Source organism: Spea bombifrons, chromosome 6 (genome assembly GCF_027358695.1).
Source record: "Spea bombifrons isolate aSpeBom1 chromosome 6, aSpeBom1.2.pri, whole genome shotgun sequence".
NCBI lineage: Eukaryota > Metazoa > Chordata > Amphibia > Anura > Pelobatidae > Spea > Spea bombifrons.
In genome coordinates, this window is record NC_071092.1 from 13,404,272 (window position 1) to 13,410,369 (window position 6,098).

Sequence of the window (6,098 nt, forward strand, 5' to 3'; positions counted from 1 at the left end):
GAACTCTTCAGCAGAAAGGATAAAGTCATGAAAATGTTGCACGAGTCCTTCAATATGGCCGTCAGGAAACTACATTATTGTAATCACCGAAAGGAAATACGCGTTTTGGCCATTTTGCTTTTGTGAAGTGACGTCTTATGAAAGAGCACGTGTTTATGTTGAAATGGCGTACATGCTATGTGTTCAGTGGGCATTTGTGCATAGAACCTCATTTTTAACAAAACGAAATTAGAATAAAAATTAACATGTGTCCCTTTTTCTCCTTCCCTGATGTGTCCCTTTTTCTTTGTCACCTGACGTGTCATTTTTGTCCATCACCCCTGACGTGTCATTTTTGTCCATCACCCCTGACGTGTCATTTTTGTCCATCACCCCTGATGTGTCATTTTTGTCCATCACCCCTGATGTGTCATTTTTGTCCATCACCCCTGATGTGTCATTTTTGTCCTCTCCTGATGTTCCTCTTTCTCCTCCCCTGATGTATCCCTTCTTCTTTGTCGCCTGATGTGCCATTTTTGTCCTCCTCCCCTGATGTGTCCCCTTTTCCTCCTCTCCTGATGTCCTTTTTGTCCTCCTCCCCTGATGTGTCCCTTTTTTCTCTTCCCCTAATGTGTCCCTTTTTCCTTGTTGCCAGACGTGTTATTTTTGTCCTCCTCCCCTGATGTGGTTCTTTTTTTTCTTGTCTCCTGATGAGCCCCTTTTCCAGATGTTTGCTGGGTAAAACTGTATCACAGTGTTCTGCAGCTCTGAAAGTCACAATATTATGAATAAATTGGAGAAAATACTTGTGACTTAAATTGTATACATTATTATTTTTAAATCCCTGGCCACAGGTGGGAGGACTGACTGGATAGGCGCAGCGACACGTTATATTTTTTTATATTCGCTTAGTGTGTGGCCACGTGTGTGCAAATGGTGCTGACGCTCTGCAGGACCCAATCTGCTGCCAGGCATATCAATCCATAACCACTCTTAAAAGTTTAGCCTTGTGAAAGCAACACTGCCTGGCGCACTTTAATTCTGTCGATGATAATGAATGATTCTGAATCAGCAATTGCTCTTGCAATGTTTAGAGCAGAGAGATGAAGATCCAAACCACAGTTATGGGGAAAAAGTAAGGATCTGCCTAATCCAACCATGCATTTCCCAGTTGGAAACTTAAAAAGGACCATGCTATCATATGTATTCAAGTGCATCTTATGGCTGGAGAGTCTCTTTAAGGAAACGCAATGTACATAGCAGTGGCACCTAGGGTTGGCCACTGTCCATGGTGCTGAAAATAAATTTCAACACCTTTCCCAACATCAAAAGAAAATTATAACCACAAAAATACCTTTTCAAATAAGTACTTCCTAAACATAAAAGGGTTAAACAAAGTACAGGAGGGTGTGTATTTCAGAATGCGCATTGGTTCTTCTGGGCCGTATTCAGTTACAGGTTTTGGAGCAGGTCTAGGAACAGAACGAGTTGGGAAAATAACCATTTGTAAAGTGTTTTTTTGAGTTGTTGGTAGCTATTTTTCTAACTGAATAACACATTTAGAATAAACATAAACCTAATTATGGGAACATTTAGGCCTGTAGAACACTGTGATGCCCTCATACCCAAACAAGCATCATGCTAGATAAGTGGTACATCTAGTTGAATTGGTAGAGGCTAATACCGTGAGGGAATTTACATGGGCTAGGAATAAGAGTATCCTATATTTACAATGTGACCAAGGACTCATTCAAGCTCCTAATAAACAGAGGAATCGGGGGAGGGAAGAGGGATAAAAGCATGTGGGTCGAAAAGTGGAGGTTCCCCACTTAAGTAGGGATGTTTCGGAGGTGTGCTATATTGGCAACCATGTCAGCTGCCCAGGCACTGAGGTATCTGGGGGTGTTACCACCAAGGCCAGCTTTAGGCACATTAGTGCCAATTATAAAGGAAGCATCCCTTCTCTGGATTTCCTGGTTTTACCATGCTCTTTTTCTCCCTTTCTACCTGCTTTCTGGCTCCTGCACCTCTTTCCCTTCTGTTCTTTTTTTCCTCCTTTCTTTCTTCATTATTTTACTTTTGTCCTATGTCTTTTTTGCACCTCACTTGCTGACATCCTTTCCTCGCCTTTTTCTATCTTCTTAGTAAGCAAGTCCATAAAGGAATGGTTTGCCAAAGACATAACTTGTATGGCTCTGGAAACCCTATGGCTTGCTCTTTGTAGTGGAAATTAGCTGCCCATGTAGCAGAATGTGCTTATCTCCAATCCAATGTAAAGATTAATATCAATAGTTTTTCTGTTTTACGGTCAGTTACTGTCTTCAGAGTTTTCACCTTCCCCTGTTTCTTTTCTCACATTGAAAAGTTCATCAAAGTTCTTTCCATGCAATTCATAGAAACTTTTGCATATCTTTATTAATAATTTAAAATGTACACCACCTATCTTGTATAATTTAATTATTTTAACTATAATATTACAGATCCCCTTATATTTTTCTGTAGCATAGCATAGTGTTTCCATGTATTTAAATAATTTCATCATCAGCCATGTCGAAGAGCTTTTCCAGTTAAACATTCATGAAAATAAAGACATTTCTCACAATTCAGGAATAACGGTTTTGTTTTTTCTTACAGGTGCAGTCCAGTACCCCAGTATACATTTATTAGCTGAAAAGGAATCTAAACACATTTAACTTTGGGAGAAGCTACAGCTCCAGAGATGGAACATGCTACCCTCTGTTGTGCAATTTCTGCTCCAGTTTTGGCTGATTGAAGCATCTAAAAGGCAAACAATGCCATTGGAACTATTTCATGAGCCAGAACTAGAGCTACCTGGCGGATAGCGTAGCACAAATGTGCACTGGCAAGTAGGAAATGTGTCCTTCTGAATGCATCTCCTGCAAGCCAAAGACCAGGGGGCAAGAAATTGTGCCAATGCATAAAGGGGATTTTGATGAAGCCCTTACAGGAGTGTAAGAACGCACACTTCACAAATGAGACAAAAGCTGAATTTTGGAATATAGGTATATTAAACAATTATTCTCACCAGAGTAGGAGGCATATCAAGTATACAGACTGCTGGGGAGTACAAAGTTAGAATAGTCCAAGTAAGAATCCAAAAGGGTCTGGGACAGGGAGCAAGCAAAAGGGGTAAATCCAATAGGCAAAAAAATGGTTCAGCGCTGGAAGTTGTCTTTGAACGGAGGTGTAGGCAGCAACACAAAGCGTGCCAGGAATCTCTCTTATCTGGCTTGAGGGTAGAATCTTTGGGATGGGTGTGGCGGTCGCGCCTAAGGGTATGATGGCTGTAAGGGTCTTCCAATATAACCAGGGGAAGGAGATATGTAAAATGAAGAAAAAGCGGAAAATAGTGCAGTATGTCTTATGTGTTCCTTTTTTCTCCTCCCCTGATGTATCCCTTTTTCTGTGTTCCCTGATGTATCATTTTTGTCCTCTCCTGATGTGTTCCTTTTTTCTCCTCCCCTGATGTATCCCTTTTTCTTTGTCGCCTGATGTATCATTTTTGTCCTCCTCCCCTGATGTGTCCCTTTTTCCTCCTCTCCTGATGTCCTTTTTGTCCTCCTCCCCTGATGTGTCCCTTTTTTCTCTTCCCCTGATGTGTCCCTTTTTCCTTGTCGCCTATTGTAACAGCATGGGCAGTATAATCCCCACCTCTGGTAATAAAAAATATTACATAAAGCTATTGTACTGGCTGCCTGGGCATGATATGAGTGTGATTGATGTTAGCTGCTAGGAATTGTTAGCAATCGCACTCCTATCATACTCAGGTAGCCAGTACATTCACATCACTTTCAGCCTCCCTGTGCCCCCTACATACGGATCCATGCTAACACACACACATACATTCATTCATTTACTCCCCCACCTTACCTGAACTGCAGACTTCCGTGGGGGCCACTGTTTCCCCTCTGCCTTGCTCGAGCACGAACAGTAACAGAGCGGAGTCATATGATGCGATGTGCATTCACGTGACTCCACTGGGTTCCTGTGTCGCCGCCGTGGATCAAGCAGCAGGTCCCCTTTTAGTAATAAAATATATATATATCTACCACCACTGTATAAGATCCACCCAATTTTTAGACCCCAAAGGAAATACGGTACTTAGGTCACAGGTTTCCAGAGTGGATATGTAGAGCATAAATGATACAAGACCTAGTGTATACCGAGATCCTCAGATGTATAAGGGAAAGAGGGCAAAGGTACATAAAATACAGATACACAAACAAAACAGCAAGCTGTGGAGAGGAGATAACCTCATGCAGACCACTTAAAGGGGCAGCAGAGGTGTATGAGCGGCTTTCAAACACCGTCTTTTTTTTTTTTATGATTCGGAGGAGAGAGAGGGGCGCCTAGCAACCGCTCGGCACCCCTCATTCTCCTCCACGAGGCCTCTACCTTCGTCCCGGTGCCAGCATTTCATGCTGAGCGCCGTAATATGACGTATTACGGCGCTCAGCAGTGAAGCAGCGGGCACCAGCCTTTTTCTTTGATGCGGAGGAGAGCAACCGCTTGGCGCCCCTCGTTCTCCCCCGCATCAAAAAAAAGAGCGTTTAAAAGCCGCTTGCTGGTGCCCGCTGCTTCACTGCTGAGCGCCATAATACGTCATATTACGGCGCTCAGCAGTGAAGCCGCGGGCACTGCAACAGTGCAGGAAGACAGAAGCCTCGTGCTCCCGTCGCTGGACTGAGAGAACTACAAAGGGGGAGAGGGTAGATAGTGAGTAGGGGGAGAGAGAGGGGTTAGAAAGTGATAATTGAGGGAAAGGGGTTAGAAAGTGATAAGGGAAGTAGAGGGGTTAGAAAGTGATAAGGGAGGGAGAGGGGTTAGAAAGTCATAAGGGAAGGAGAGGGGTTAGAAAGTGATAAGGGAAGGAGGGGGTAGATATAAGTAAAGAGTGTGAATTAATGTGTGGATGCATTGAGTGAATGAGGGAGAGCATGAGTTAATATGTGAATGAGTTGTCTGTATGAGGGAGAGCATGAGTTAATATGTGGATGAGTTGTCTGAGGGAGAGCATGAGTTAATATGTGGAAGAGATGTCTGAGGGAGAGCATGAGTTAATATGTGGATGAGTTGTCTGAGGGAGAGCATGGTTAATATGTGGATGAGTTGTCTGAATGAGGGAGAGCATGAGTTGTCTGAATGAGGGACAGCATGAGTTAATACGTAGATGAATTGTCTGAATGAGGGAGAACATGAGTTGTCTGAATGAGGGAGAGAATGAGTAAATATGTGGATGAGTTGTCTGAATGAGGGACAGCATGAGTTGTCTGAATGAGGGACAGCATGAGTTAATGTGTGGATGAATTGTCTGAATGAGGGAGAGCATGATTTGTCTGAATGAGGGAGAGCATGAGTTAATATGTGGATGAGTTGTCTGAATGAGGGACAGCATGAGTTGTCTGAATGAGGGAGAACATGAGTTAATGTGTGGATGAATTGTCTGAATGAGGGAGAACATGAGTTAATGTGTGGATGAATTATCTTAATGAGGGAGAGCATGAGTTAATGTGTGGATGAGTTGTCTGAATGAGAGAGAGCATGAGTTAATGTGTGGATGAGTTGTCTGAATTAAAGTGTGAATTAGTGAGTGACTATAAAAGTGTTTGTGTATCATAGATGTATAATTGTGGAAGGGCAAAGATGGCACTAGCAGGAGGTTTGACCTTGGGGACCAAGATGGCACAGGCAGGGTGTATATGAGACAAAGATGGCACAGGCCGGACTGTTTGGGGACAAAGTTGACTTGTGCTGGGCTATTTGGGGACAAAGATGGCAAATCTTATGTGTGTGTAATTTGGGTGCTGGTCAGGTTCTATGCGGGCAGTGTGGACGCCAGGGCTGGCTTTGGGGTGTGCAACCTGTGATCTATTCCTGTAATTTAGGGGGTTTTAAATATACCTTTAATGCCGTGTTTTTATGTGAATTCCAATTGATCTATACCTGCAAAGCTGGGTTTTTGTGTTATTCTGTAGATCCATATCTGCTATGCTATGTTTCCATACATTATTTATGTATACCTGCAAATACAGGGTTAATATGTCTTATTCAGTTGATTAATACCTGCAATGCTGTTTCCATGTATTTGTTTGATCTAT